Source organism: Colobus angolensis, unplaced genomic scaffold (genome assembly GCF_000951035.1).
Source record: "Colobus angolensis palliatus isolate OR3802 unplaced genomic scaffold, Cang.pa_1.0 Scaffold150, whole genome shotgun sequence".
NCBI classification, from domain to species: Eukaryota; Metazoa; Chordata; class Mammalia; order Primates; family Cercopithecidae; genus Colobus; species Colobus angolensis.
The window spans coordinates 1,628,019-1,643,507 of NW_012114600.1; the positions used below are offsets into that span (position 1 = coordinate 1,628,019).

The 15,489-nt window shown below is 38.3% G+C and overlaps 1 long non-coding RNA gene across 1 annotated transcript; it reads left to right on the forward strand.

Annotated features, from left to right (window-relative positions):
• The first annotated feature begins 1,127 nt into the window (after nucleotides 1–1,127).
• Nucleotides 1,128–3,300, forward strand: LOC105507555. Its single transcript, XR_001001121.1, has 2 exons — nucleotides 1,128–2,132; nucleotides 2,852–3,300. It is a non-coding gene; the product is annotated as an uncharacterized LOC105507555 (long non-coding RNA).
• The last annotated feature ends 12,189 nt before the right edge of the window (nucleotides 3,301–15,489 follow it).

Genomic DNA, 15,489 nt, shown 5'->3' on the forward strand with positions numbered 1-15,489 from the left:
GCAGCCAGTGCCACACAGCGACCCCCGAGGGCCGGCCGCGGCACTGCGCCTGGCTCCACACCGCCCCGGCAGCTCCTCGCGGGGAACAATAGACTCGGCTCGCCGGGCTTAGGGTTCGTCTGCAATGTGCCGCACATTTCACACACACACAAAGCCGGCGGAAAGGGGGGCGGCGCGGGGAAACGGCCACTACCGGTTGTTCCAGGGTTAGGGGTGGAGGCGATGTTCGCGTCCCCGGCCCGGCTGTTAGAAGGGCCGCCTCGGAGTCCCCGCCCGCCCGATAGAACCGGTGTGGCGCTCTGAAGGGAAAGGAAGCTCACTGGGGCAGCTACTCACGCTACGCAACATTCACAGATCGGAATAAAGTCAATTTGTTACCTTCTCCTTTTGTAAAGTCTAAAGGAATCGGCTTTTATGAGCCTTATGCTAGTATTTTGGGGCCTGGTTAGCACATTTTCTATGAATTATCCACACGCTAACTTTAGCAAACTATACGTTAAATACATTGTGAATTGTCTGTCCTAGTTCTGTGGAAATAGAGTAATGCTCTTAATCCATCTTGCCGCTGGTTGGCTTCACATATCAAACTGGATTATTCTATGACCAAAGTTATGCAAGCTAACTAAACTGGTTGGGAAGCAATCTGTCGAACTTCGACAATAATTAACGTTTACATTTTTATAGTAAGGTCTCTTCAAGATTGCTGCGTTTAAAATAAATATCGAATAAAACATTTTTCCTTGCTTTCACATGTCTTAAATGTAATCCTCGTTTAAAATATTTTTGAAAGTTAAAAAAACCATTTGCTTAAATGATAGTCAAAACATCTCAACAAATACTATCACCTAAATTTGCATTTACGAAGGGTGTTGGAGCCGGCTTTTTGCTACAAATGTTAAGATTACAGTACGTGAAGCGTATTATTATTCCCATTTTAGTGACGGCCACCACGGGCAAAGTCCCTGCCTAATGCGAGGTCACAGGGTAATAAGGGTCTGGATGGGTTATTTCAGGTAGTCGTTCCAATGGGAACATTGCTTTGGAGGTGAAAAATTATGTAATATAGTGCAGCGTGCTTCCGCTGCTCACTCTAGGAAATGGACTTATTTCCCAACTAAAGTTTGTCTCTTAAGTGGGGTCGGAATAAGGTTGTGGCTAGGAAGTTCCTGACACCCCAGGGCCAGTGAGTGTCTCGGAAGCCTGTGAGGGGCGGAGACCCGGCCCCGGGAGGTGGAGAAGCTCGGCGGCCGCGGGAGACTAGGGGTGAGACTGCTGTTAGTAGCACTCGGTCAGCTGTCCCTTCCCCCACCCGTCCTCTTAGGGGGGAGTGGAGATGTGGGCTCGGAGCTGCGTGGCCCGGGCTGTGCGGATTCCCTAAACGCCGCACTTGCGCACAGCCCCTTACGTAACCGTCAGTGCCGGGGATTCCCTAGAGGGGGTCATTCTATTCAACCATTATACACACCCCGGGCTCCTGCCGCCGCGCCGCCGCCGCCTCACAAAATGGCGGCGCCCATAGAGGAGACAGCGGCCGCCTCCCCGGCCCCATTTTGTGGGAGGTGAGAGATCTGTCAACACGGAAAACCTCTGCTGAGGATGCATCCGAGTTTGGAAACTCTGCTTAAGGGATGGAGCCTGGGGGATCACATTAAACGGAAAATACCAACGACTTCCACCTCTACGCATTTTTAGTTTTTCATTTTCTCGAAGGAAGCGCCAGAAACCTGTGGGGTGTAACTAGAGGGAGAACGGAAAGCTGAAGTGACTGCTCCGGGGACTTGCCGCGGCGCCTTAGTGGCTTTGGTTGCTCTTCCACGCTCCCGGCAGCTGACCGGGATCTCTTGGAGGGTCTCCTGGGCCACCTCGGCCGCGCCTGTCGTGCAATGAGACTTTTCTGTAGTTTTAAAATGCCACAGTCCACGGCCCGGTCGGCACCGCTCGCCTGAATCGTGGGCTTCGGGAACCCTGGAGGCTGCTGCTCCAGGAACTCGCTGTCGGCCAGGAACCGGGGAGCTCGGTTGCCAGGAGCGGGCGGTATTCGCGGACTCCGGCGGCCCTAGCGGGTGGCGGCCGGGATCCGAGCTGCGGATGACGGTGCTGATGGAGCTGATGGGGCAAGAGTGGGAACGGAGGCACGTACACTGAAATTTAAGTCGTCCAAGTTGGGACTTAAGATAGAATGTTAATATTGTCTCAGGCTAGACTTAGAATGTCCAGTCTGCAGTGGGCAAATCTATTGTCTTTATTTCTGATTTAAGGGCAGAATGGAGGGATGACATTTTTACTTTTCAAGAGGCGGTTGCCACTTTTAAGTCACTGTTATTAATGTGTGTGTGTGTACATACACTAACATATACAATAGTGTGTTTTGCTTTTCAGAGCAAGTATCAAAGGCTAAAGACTTGGAGTGATACTAATGTTTAAAAGCCTTTTGGAAAAAAAAAGATATGAGAAACTGGAGAATGGACTTTTTAAAATTCCTTTTCTGTGGAAGAGGCTATCTTCAAAATGGAGTCCTAAAGTATATCTGATGAATAGAATTTAAATTCTTAACAGTGTATACCCTGCGGTCAAAAGCATAAACGTAAAACTTGATGTTTATCAGATTACTTACGTTTCAATTTTCCTGTGATTAGAAAAATGTAAGACAAAAGTAAGCTATTAACGGTATTTGCTTGGAAGAGTAACGTAAAGGTTTAAGGAAAGGTTTGTTGAAACAGATATGCATCACAAGAATAATTTATTTTAAATGTTGTTTTCCAGTTGCAGCAATCATTTGTGTTTACATGACTTTTTAAAAAGGGGTGTAGCTTATGTTGATTTTGATCCTCGTATTTAATCTCTGGTGCAGAAGTTGAGATTTCTGCAGGCTGCACCTCAATCACTAAGTTCCACACTCCATCCTCTGCTGCGCCAATCCTGGCATGTGGATCACCAAGATAAAATTTCTGGTCCTGTCTGTTCTTACTGATGTCCTTTAGAGTTGATAAATTTGATGGCCACTAATCAGTCTGTATCTCTTGCAAGAACACCACATTTAGCATCGAAGTAGAGTCAGAGTATATTTTTTATGAGATTGTACTAAAGTAACCTTCTATTATATTTCTTATTACCATATTGCATTTCCTATAGTGGGCAGCATAGAGCAGGTGGATCCTGGCAAAGTAATGTTAGAGATGTGCTGACAGCTTTACAATAGATATTCTCCAATTAATTTGACAAGATATAAAATAAAATGCAGTTTGTAGTTTTCAAGCATTAATGGAAAGTGTTCCTATTAAAAACTTACCAATAACAGTGGAAATTGTTGCAATCCAATTTGTATAGTTTACTATTTTGGTGACAAAGTCCTTATGATGGGAAAAATGTAAAGTGTTGCTTTTGTAACTGCAAACGCTGCACACCGTAATTAGAGGTTTCTGTTATTTTATTTGAATTTTTCATTCTTACCATCAGTTTTAATATTAGTCTGGAAATTGTGATAAATTAATAATTCCCTCATTCAACTAAACCTTAAAAAACGACCCAGTTTCAAATCAAGCATATCAGGTGTATGATTACAACAGCTGAAATAACTTAAATTGAGGAATTGGTATGCCAACTCAGTGGAGAAATTTTGGGATTTTAGGTTATTCTAAGATTTTAAAAAATAGTTTGAATCGTTAAACAAGGCTATTGAAGTTAAATTGGTATTTCCTGAAAGATGATTTTAGAGAAAAATTCTTTGGCGAGATTTGAGAATGCCTTCATGACTTCTCTTGCCTGTACCTATTGCTGTACTTTTTTATGTGGACTAATTTGTCTGATTTGAAATTTTGATTACAATATCAAATCCTAGATGAAGCCCTCCCATTCTTATGGTGATTCTAAGGGGTACTGATAACTAAGCTCTTAAAAGGTGAGGAAATAGTTTATTCTGCTGCAGATTAGGGTACTCTGAATACAGGCACTCTGATGGTAATTCTAAGTAGTATTGATAACTAAGCTTTTAAAAGATAAGGAAATAGTTTATTCTGCTTCAGAGTAAGGTAATTTTAATGCCCTGAATATACTCTGAGTCTTTTATAGATAGATTTCTGAATGATTTGCCTGAAAAAGTCTGATAAGTTTGGGGGATTTTTAAATTTTTTTTTCTCTTAAGGAATCAGAAATGTGGGATTTTTAAAAAAAATTATTTTCAGTAGATATTGGAGATTATGCTTTGTGCATTAAATCCAGTTTGATTTTTAAGTGATAATTTTCAATTAAAGACTTTCTTTTTTTTTTTTTTTTTTTTTGAGACGGAGTCTCGCTCTGTCGCCCAGGCTGGAGTGCAGTGGCCAGATCTCAGCTCACTGCAAGCTCCGCCTCCCGGGTTTACACCATTCTCCTGCCTCAGCCTCCGGAGTAGCTGGGACTACAGGCACCGGCCACCTCGCCCGGCTAGTTTTTTGTATTTTTAGTAGAGACGGGGTTTCACCATGTTAGCCAGGATGGTCTCGATCTCCTGACCTCATCATCCGCCTGTCTCGGCCTCCCAAAGTGCTGGGATTACAAGCTTGAGCCACCGCTCCCGGCCAACCCAATTAAAGACTTTCTAATAAGACAACTAAAAAATTAAATTTTAGGCAATTATAATAATATATTTTGGAGAAGCATTCCCAGATGTACTTTTGACAAGGAGTTGATTTTATTAGTTGTTTGGGTTGTTTAATGCAGAATTTTTAAAACTGTTATAGGTTTAATTTGCTACATTTGTCCATTCTTATTCATTTCCTCTGTTTTGATCACTGAAAAGTTGTCTAAAAACTGTGCTCATTATACACAGTTTATAGTATTTAATAGCTTCTGAAAACTTTAAGAGACGATACTAAACCAAGGAACTATTTATTAATGATAATCTATATTTAGTAATAAATATATTTGTAACTAAAGGTGGGATTACTAAATCACTGAGTAAATATTTCTTGAATATTTGGACAAGAGGTGGGGGGAGGGGGAATGACTTGACCCTCAAGGAACTTAACTGCTACCTTTAAAAGGTTATAATGAAGCTGGGCACAGTGGTACACAGCTGTAGTCCTAGCTACTCAGGAGGCTGAGACAGAAGGACCCCTTGAGCCGAGGAGTTCGAGTCTCTGTCTCTTAAAACAAAAAAGGTTATAAAAATATTCAGACTGGAGGGTTCCTAACTTTTACTACTTAAGCAGGGTCTTTACCACAGAGTTAAATTTAAAGTTCTGTTTAGAATGGTAACAAATTTAATTATGTACAAAACAGCATCACTTTAGTGTTAGTATCAGTGTTACTCAAAGTGTTGTAATAATGTTAATAACAAGCATTTAAATCACATTGTTTGAAAACTGGGATCTACAAAAAATATGATTCCAATAATTAACTTTTTAATTATGGGAAAGGCAAGGCAATGTTCAGTGAATGTAAAAAATATACTACTGAGCAAACAAACAGAAATTGTTTTAATGAATTTTGATTTTCTGTTTTAATTTTTTGGTACATTGACTCTTCTTGACATGGCACTTTGCTATTAATTAAAAAAAATTAAACCCCAAAGACAAATTAATTCTGTATTTAATGCAGATTTAATTCTTGACTAGCTGTAATGCTTAAGGAGTTGGCAGTCTTGTTGGCAAAACAATAAAATAGGAATTAAGCTGAAATGCAAAACTGTGTAATAATTAGGTTTCATGAAGGTATATATAGTTTAATAACTACATAAGTCAGTAATGTTGACTTAATAATAATTTATTTAGCTTTTGCTTTTCTCAGAAAACATATCAGACTCTTCATATATAGCATCAAAATAGATATTCAACCTGAGCCACTGTAAATTGTTGAAACTTACTGCTATACATTAAGGGAAATTCTATCCAACAGTTCAGTGTAAACAGTTTTTTAAAGGTGCTATGATTCTTTAACATGATTTGTAGTATGTAGAACTCAAGTATTCTAGAATAATATTTGTGTGATAATGTACATGAGAAACATTTATAAACAGTCCTTCAGGTGTACAAAATAACTGACATAATATTTTGCATTTAACTACACTGCCTCTAAGTATTTTAAACAAAGATGAAAATTTTAGAGTATTGTGCTATATTTTTATAACTGAATTTCCCTCTTATTAACAATACTAATAACATTTAGCCATCAGTGATTACTGATAGCTTAAATAAGAGTGTAGTTTCTGTTTCTAATGTCTATTAATTTTAACCCCATTTAAAGACATTTCCTACTTATCATACTCAAAGTTAATCAGAAGTTAAATGATGGTCCTTCTGGTTCTCTGGAAACTGAAAAGAAGCTTCTCTTTCTTCAGGGTATGCAGAATTTTTTTTTCTTCCCAATGAGCTGAATCCATCCTTTACACTGCTATTTGCTAACCTCAATTGTTTTTCTGCTCTATTAAAGTTGAGGCCACCAAAAATAGTAGTAATATCACAACTACAAAACCCTGGGTGGATTTGTACCCATTGCACATACACTCCTTGCTGCCAATTCCTAAGAGACTTTCGAAATAATAGTATATTCTCAGGTAGACAATAGATTCTACTTGTGGCCTATGTATAGTGTTCAACAAGTCCATGAGCCCTATGAAACAAGATGTGTTTACTGCATTTTTCTAGGGAGAAGGTCTCAGCAGGCACAGGCATCTTAAAGACCCTGTGATGCCCAAAAAGTTAAAGCTCTATTTGCTAATGGCGGATAGTAAATTTGGAGGATTGCTTCAGGTGTGGCATTTTATTTTGTGGGTTGTTGGCCCGTAGGGAAAAACGTCTTGAAATTGCAGTTAAGGAATACCACTTCAATTCATCAAATTAAAAAAATTACGGCAAATGAGCAAAAATCTATTTTTAAAGAACTACATACAATGTATTCTTATAGAAAAATTTAGATTAAATGCATGGAAATGCTTTTTGCTTTGCCCTGTATTGAAAATAGATGGATGGGGGATTACATTAATTAATGTATTTATTTATTTTTGAGGCAGGGTCTCTGTTGCCCAGGCTGGGGTACAGTAGCGCAATCTTGGCTCACTGCAACCTCTGCCCCCTGGGCTCAAGCAAGACTCACACCTCAGCCTCCTGAATAGCTAGGACTGCAAGTGCACACACCCCACCACACCTGGCTAATTTTTGTATTTTTTGTAGAGACAGGGGTCTCGCTATGTTGCCCAGACTGGTCTTGAACTCCTGAGCTCAAGCAATCTGCATGCTCAAGCCATCAGCCCGTCTTGGCCTTCTAAAGTGCTGGGATTACAGGCGTGAGTCACTGTGGTCAGCCCCTATTATTTTAAAGTAGGCTTCAAATATAATTCTTCACTAATTGGGAATGCCTGAGGATGTATATGAATTTATTACCATTTTGTGAGTAGTAGTGTGTGCTTGTCTTCATGGATGGCATTCATCAGAATGTTTCCAATGGTGTAGCCAGGTTACACTGCCATCTTCCTGTTCTCCTTTGTGCTTACCTGCTCTGCTAGTATTTGCTGCAGTTTCTGGTGAGTGTATGTAGGTGTTGGCCCAGATGTTGCTTTTGTAGAGATCATCCATAGGGCTCATTTATCCCAAATCAGTTTTTGTGTATTATCTGTGGACCCAATGTGTAATTTGAACTTTAAGAATACTACTTCAGACTGCAGTGTAGCATAACCTTTAAAAAAACAAAATGCTAGTTTTGCCCTAATCTGTGCATATTCCTATTGTTCCATAGGTATTAGTAATACGTGAATTATTTATGTGCCCTTTTTGGTATAGAGTCTCATATGAATAATTACTGTTATTTAAAATCCACGACTCCATGCATTGTTTTGGTGGAAGGGAGAGGGTAGTTTCCCATCATGTTTTACATATATGTTAGCATTCAGATTTTCCCTTTTGGCCCACTCCCTACTGAACTGACGGGAAAGGGCATATTTGAGAGAAAACATATGCTTTACTGAGGTTCCAATAATTAAGCCAATGCACTTGATTTAAGTTATACGTTTAGCTCATTCTTAAAGTGTAAACACTTTACTATAAGCCTCCTGGCTCCCAAATCAGTGCTTTTTCTACTAAACATTCTTTCTGTCTTCCTAAAAAAATCCAATTTTCAGAATCAACTTAGTTGCTAAGTAAATATGCATAAAACCATAAATTTATCTGAATTGTTTCTAATTTAAGGAGTAGTATATAAAAGTTTAAACAGAAATCATTGATCAGTAAAAGTGATGGAAAATCAGCAAAATAAAAATAGAATTAGAGTAGGCTAAAAGGCCCTTCTTCTTTAGGGAATTATTTGGAAAACTGAGTTCAAATATAGGGTCTGGGACTTCTCAGGTGATATTTTATCTTAAATTAGAATCTGCATGAGGCGGGGTGGGGTCGCTCATGCCTGTAATCTCAGCACTTTGGGAGGCCAAGGCAGGAGCGTCCCTTGAGACCATGAGTTTGAGACCAGCCTGAGCAACATAGCAAGACCCTCTCTCTATTTTTAAAAAAGTAAAATTGGATTTAAAATAAATAAAGAATCTGCATGAACTTTCTTATCATTTATTCTTACATGTTATTTGTCAGTGTGCGATACTTAATAACCAAGTAAGAAACTTGAAATGAGTCTTTTGAGGCTACAACTTATATAACATTTTATAAATATTACTGCTACATACATAATAGACTAACATTTTTTTAGCCTCACAATAATACCTTTTACAACTTATAAATGCTAAAGGGCCTATAGAAGGCTACCCACCTATGTGAAAAAAAAGGTCCTAGCTCTGTCTGGTGCAGCTTGACAAATTATTTTTGATATGAATTGCCAGGAATGGAGGCGTATCATTTCTTGCTGATAAGAGCACATACACTTCCTTTGCTGGCTAAGCTATGTGATTCTATAGGACCTTAGTGTTGTGGCCATCCTTTCAGTAGTAAGCAGATTTAGAAAAGTTGTCCTGTTGTTACCTTATTTCAGTAGTTTTTGGTCTTTCTATATTGTGTGTAACCTCACTTAATCAGATTGTTATGACTGTTTCCCCCTAGGAAGTATAGGAAGATTAAAAAAGCCAGGCCAGATACTTATGACTGAACATGAGCTCAACAGATGAAATAGGTATCTTAACCATACTCTCTCTTTTTTTTTTTTTTTTTAGAGGGAGGGGTTCTGGCTCTCACCCAGGCTGGAGTTCAGTGGCTCAATCATGGCTCACTGCAGCCTTGACCTTACCAGGCTCAAGCAATTCTCCTGCCTCAGCCTTCTGAGTAGCTGAGACTGCAGGCATGCAGCACCACACCCAGTTAATTTTTTTATTTTTATTTTTGTAGAGACACCGTCTTGCTGTGTTGCCTAGGCTGGTCTTGAACTGAGCTCAACCAATCCTCTCATCTTGGCCTCCCAAAATGCTGGGATTACAAGCGTGAACCAGGGCACTTGGTCCATACTATTTTTCTTAAAGTCACAAGTTAAAGCTGGGGGTTTCACCCAGAATCAAAGTGCCAGGTAGCATTTTAGTGCAGCCTAGGATAAGCAGCTCTGTTTCCATTAACACAGTGCAAGAATTCAGGGATATCACTTGCTAAATGTAAACCAGTTACCTCCATAATCTCCCAAAAATTTTATTGTGACAAACGAGTGCCATACTCTGAACATTAAAGGCTTTTACCTCCAGCTGTCCAAACATTGTGCATGTTATTCAGGTAAAGGCACTGGTATGGTAGTAGTTTCTCCTTTAGTGTCTTGTAATTGACAACAGATCCAGCATTTATGGAATGTATTGTTATTGTAACTTTTGAGTTTCCATAGCCAAGAATGTAAGAGTAATAACTAGGTATGGTCCATTATTTTTAGTAAAGTTCATTTTAGTTAGCCTTTGATGGTAGACACTTCTCAGGTTATAATTCAGACTCAATAACAAAGCCAGAAAGTTCAGGAAGGGTAGGGTAGTGCTGTGGTCTGAATGTTGAAATCCTAACTATCGAGGCATTAGAAAATGGAACCTCTGAAAGGTGATTCGATCATGAGGGCAGAATCCTAATGAATTACTGCCCTTGTAAAAGAGACCCCAGAGAACTGGTTTGCCCCTTCTGCCATGTGAGGTTACAGCAAAAAGACCATTATATAGGAAGCAGGACCTCACCAGACACCAAATCTGCCAACGCCTTAATCTTGGACTTCCCAAACTCCAGAACTGAGAGACAGAAATTTATTAAGTTTATAAGCTACCCAGTCTATCGTATTTTGTTACATCAGCCCAAACAGACTAAGGTAACAAGAAGCAACCCTCACAGTGCTTGCTTAATGTCATGCACCTGTCATTCTAATGGTGATCATTTGCCAGTCTTTTTTTTATGAAAGAAATCAGCAGTCCTGCTTTCTCTTGTTTTGAGTGACAGGTCTCAGATAAGGATTTATTTTCCAGAAAGAAAGTGACTAAATAGATTCCCTCCATAAAGATTTTCAGATCAGTAGATCTGCCTTAAACTAATGTAGTCTTTGGACCCAGTTCAGAAGTGGCCAAGGCCAATCCTCAATGCATGAAAGTAAAAGTTAGACTGTATTTAAGGAAGACAAATTACTAGTTAGGAACTGTCAAATGAGGTCAGAGGCAAGACCTTACTGACAGATGGGCAAGTTAAATGCTCTCTTCTGAAAAGTTTAGCTGCTTCATGATGGACTCATTTGGAGCATATCTGGAAAGTTTTTTGGACACGTCTAAAACATGGGGTTGAATTTTCCTTATAAGCCAGGGTTAGGACAGAAGGTCGATCAGCTGTCTAGATAGTCTCAGCACTACCAGAAACTATTTGTAAGCTGTATAACTACTCTGATGACTCAAGTAGGAAGTGTCCAGGAACTTTTCTTCTAGACACTATGAGAAACCAAAGATTACTAATAAGAAATTATTCGATAGATAAGATGAACATCTTAAACATAAAGCATAGATTCAAGACAGAGGAGCTTTGTACCTGACAAGTACTCAGGAGGGCTTGAAAAGGGCCCCCGCAGGTGAGTTTCAGGCTCTGTCTTCCACTCATGAACCTACAAAATCTAATCCTTGCTGCTGAAGATTTCTTAAGAAAAATGAACAGTGTGTCTGGCCACTTCAGTGTCTTTAGAATCCCATCTTGGTGTTATACTTTCCCTATTGTTTCTAGATAGAGAGGTAGCAAATGCTTTACAAAATCTCAAGGAGTTATAAACTACTTTTACAATCTGTCTTATAAAGTATATTCCCTAGTTATTATAAATAGGCGAAATGCTATTCCAAATCTAACAATAAAGACTTTTGCCAATACTCATTGTTTCAGCTTTCAAATATGTTAAGTGTGTTTTCTACCCATCCTACAAAAGTATGCATAATCACTAAAACTTATGAACAACACATATATGATATTGACCTGAATATTTACAGAGAGCTCCCAGGACGGATGATTTTATTTATTACGTTAATTCTCTGTTTAGTTTGTGACCTGATCTTAATAGTAACAAGTGAATGAGTTAGCAGAGGAAATCAGTTAATATAAGAGCAACAGTGCCTGTGAAGAAGTCACCACATGGGCCAGGCAGAATGGCTCATGCCTACGTCTGTATAATCCTAGCACTTTGGTAGGCTGAGGTGGGAAGATCTCTTGAACCCAGGAGTTTGAGACCAGCCTGAGCAACATAGCAAGACCTTATCTCTACTAAGAATAAAATTAAAAATAAAGACATGAAGAAATCACCACAGCCTTAGTTTAGTAACAATAACAGAATTTTGTAATATCCACGGCAGAGGAGACTAAGGAGTAGATATTTTAGCTCCTCCAGAAGTGAGGAATCTTTATTGTTTTTACAATTGTCTACAATGAAGAACTACCCAAAAGCTTAAGGAGCATCAGTCATTTATTATGCCTTTTCAGAAGTTCAAGTATCATCTCAGGTGAGGACGGCACTTTCTGCCATCTAGGAAGAATATGGAGAAAGCAAAATGTTTTACTACTTTGTCTTAAGAACACCGCATGTTTCGAAGCCAATTTGATTTTTTTCTCCAAGCTGCCAGTTCCCTCTTCAGTATTATACAGTGCTTTGTTGTAGTCATAGCATGAATTACTAATTTAAACAAGACTTAACTCTTTCAATAAGAAATAATACATAGTAAAATATGTGTGTGACCATATATTTGCAAGAAAGGGGTTGTGCCATGAATCTTTTTTTCTCAGTTTAACAAATAAATTTGCAAAGGCAACTTTCAGGAATCAGAATGTTTTAAATATTATTAACAAGACAACAAATTATTCAATCAGACAACTAATCAGAATTATAGACTTTAAACTTAAACGTTATTTTTCACAGAATATAGCAACACTGAAATCCAGGTGTCTGGGAAGACTATTTTACTTGAAATAATATTTTTAAACCCAGTTTTATGATATAGAATAGAATTCTATTTGCTTTTCTGCAGCTATAGGGAAGAGGGAACATTTTCCCCTTTTGATATTGCTGTTTGTTTTTTTTTAAGAAAACAGCAATTAGAAGTGTCTAAATACTGGATTTCCATTAGCTAGCATCAAGAGAGAAGAGTAGGTACAAACTTAAAATTCAGAAAAAGACAGAAAGGGCCAGGCATAATGGCTCATCCCTGTAATCCCAAACTTGGGGAGACTGAGGTAGGAGGATTGATTGAGGCCAGGAATTCAAAACCAGCCTGAGCAACAAAGCAAGACCCTGATCTCTACAGAAAAATCAGCCATTCCTGGTGGCTCGCAGCTGTAGTCCCAGCTACTCTGGAGACTGAAGCGGGAGGATCGCTTGAGCCCAGGAGTTCAGGGCTACGTGAGCTGTGATGGCACCACTGCACTCCAACTTGGATGACAAAGCAAGGCCCTGTATCAGAAAATAAAGAAAAAAGGACAGAAAGATAATGCTAACAAATGGAATACGGAGCATATAATGTCTTGCCTCTACATGTAATTAAGAATAGAAGTAAAATTTATCTCAGATTAAGATTTTTTTTTTAAACAGCCTCAACATATATTCAGATAAAACAGATTTTAATAAAATTATATATGTCATCTGTTTCAAAAATGTTAGGGCTATTTTTAGTCTTTATAAAGCATAACTTACAGTTATATATAGTTGTCTGTGGTTTTAGAAAGCTATTCTATTTGTTATTCCCTCCGTATCCCTTAACCCCATGCCTCAAATTATTTCAGAATACTTTCCCAATAATTTACTAACTTGTTCTTTTGTATTCCAAAAGTGTGAAAGGTGTTAAAAGTTTGTGTTTTCAGTGCCTTTGGAAACATTTAAAAATGCATCTTTTAAATTGCGTGTCTAAACCAGTATTTCTCAAAATGTGCCATGATCTGTTTATAGTTGTTGGGTTAAAAAAAACAATGCAGTTCCATAACTTTGAGAAATGTCAGGTTAAGCAAAGTTAAAGTTCTTTACTACAAGACTTCTCAGTGCCTTTAATGTCCTCCTATGTTATCCTCTGGGTATATTCTCTTTTCTAAATCAATCTACCCTTTTACTAGGATTAGTGTTCCAAGGAAAATACTGGAAAATGCTGGTCTAAATATTGTTAAAAATTGAACACACGTGTCTAAAACCAAAAGTGCCCAATCCTTTACTAGAATGTGAGCTTCTTGAGGACAAGAGTCTGTACTCATTTTTTGTAATCCCATCTTGCATATAACCAATATAATGCTCAATATGTATTATTGAATATGTTAATATAAATCTGACTCTGGAGAGTCAATTTGTAATGCAAAGCTAATATGCTCCTGATTTGATAAAATTAATTATTATGAAATAACGTGTATATTTTCATGCATATTTGTTTTCTCTATACTTGGAAGAAATAGAATATTTTTAAATGGACACTATTTTACATGTTCATATTTAAGATGGTGATCAGCTGTTTTTATCTGTTGAAAAGTTGTAGACCTAACCTTATAAAAGATCTGTTCATAGACGATGAAGCATTTCAAAACTGTGAGGTATAGAAATCAGGGTATTCTGATTTATTTCATTTCACTTCAACATTTACCCTTCTGGGAATCTGGAACTTTTTTCATAGCCTTCTACTTCACTCTCAACTCCTACCTCCCAAAAGTATAATTTATATCTACTTATGTTCCCACTGCTTTCAAGAGTTCATATAGTTTCCCAGAATTTGCGGCATCTCCCCCACTCTTTCCTATTACTTCATGTTATAGAGCTTCTCCAAATGCTTTCCCATAGGTTTCCTGCCTCATCTGCCAGAGACGTCTTGGAGTTCTTCAGAATTTACTGGATGTGCTAAAGAGTATTTAAGTACACATTTACCAAAATGAAGGGACTCCACTGCTGTGCAAGTAGTACTAGGTCTTCAGACCCATGAAGCAAGGACATTTGGGGAAGTCTCGGTTATCAAGTATGATACCTGTTTATGGGGAATGTAGAGAATTTTGCCATCTTATTAGTAGAAAGAGAAATTTGTAGATTCCTTGGAGATTTAGGGGCGTTTCAGATAATCAAAAAGTTTTATATATTGCAGTTGGGGATCTAATCCATACTGAAGATCATAAACTATAATAAAGTGTCAGGAACAAATAGGAAACAGAAAATACATGAAGGAATTATTTGAGTTTAGAGGAAAAGAAAAAAACCAGCAAGAATACTGCTATCTAATCATTAAATCAGTTTAAGATGGACACATTGGGAATGTCTGGTAAAACATGTTTTCTTAATTAGATTACCATGCTTTTTAGAGGACACTTAATAGGTAGTATGAACTCATATTTTGGCAATTTGAGCATCCTTTTTGTAGAATTTTATGAGAATTTTCTTTGTAAAAGAAAACTTTTAAGGACTATTTGACACAGAAGTGTTACTAATGGAAATTTCAAGACTTCCTGCCTTGACGACCTTTTTAATTAGATGTTCATGCAGTAGCTTAAATGAGTAAGTCTTATAAACAACTGGAGAGTTCTTTAATATCCTTTAGAACCAGATGTTTAGTTGCTGTTATTTTTTTTCTATCTCCATTCAAACTACCATGGATATAACATGCTAGCCAAGCAATGTGCTAAGATAAGAAGCTGTCTGAAGAAGGTACAGTGCCTTAAGTTTTGGAGTTCATGAGTGGTGGGAAGGAGGAGTGGACATAGGAGTAATTCTACTATAGTATGATCAAGGAGTATGATGTAGGTATTGGCTCTGCCTGGAGGAGTCTGGAAGCTTTGTAAGAATAGTCTATCTTAAAGTAAGAATGTTCATTGTTACCATTAATGGGGAATGTAGGGCTAGGATATTCAAAGGCCCATAGGCACAAAAGTGTAAGGCATGATTTGGGAATGGTGAATGGCCCACTGAATGAGCCCATTTTGTGGGAGTGAGGGTGAAAAAGAAGCCAGAAAGCTGTGTTGAGGCCAATCTGGGATTTGGACATTTTTTCCCTAAGGCTATATTATTCTCAGTCATTTTTCTTGTGCTACACAAAGGATAGACATACACATGTGCAGGGATATGTACAATTCCTGGGCCCTAGGCTTT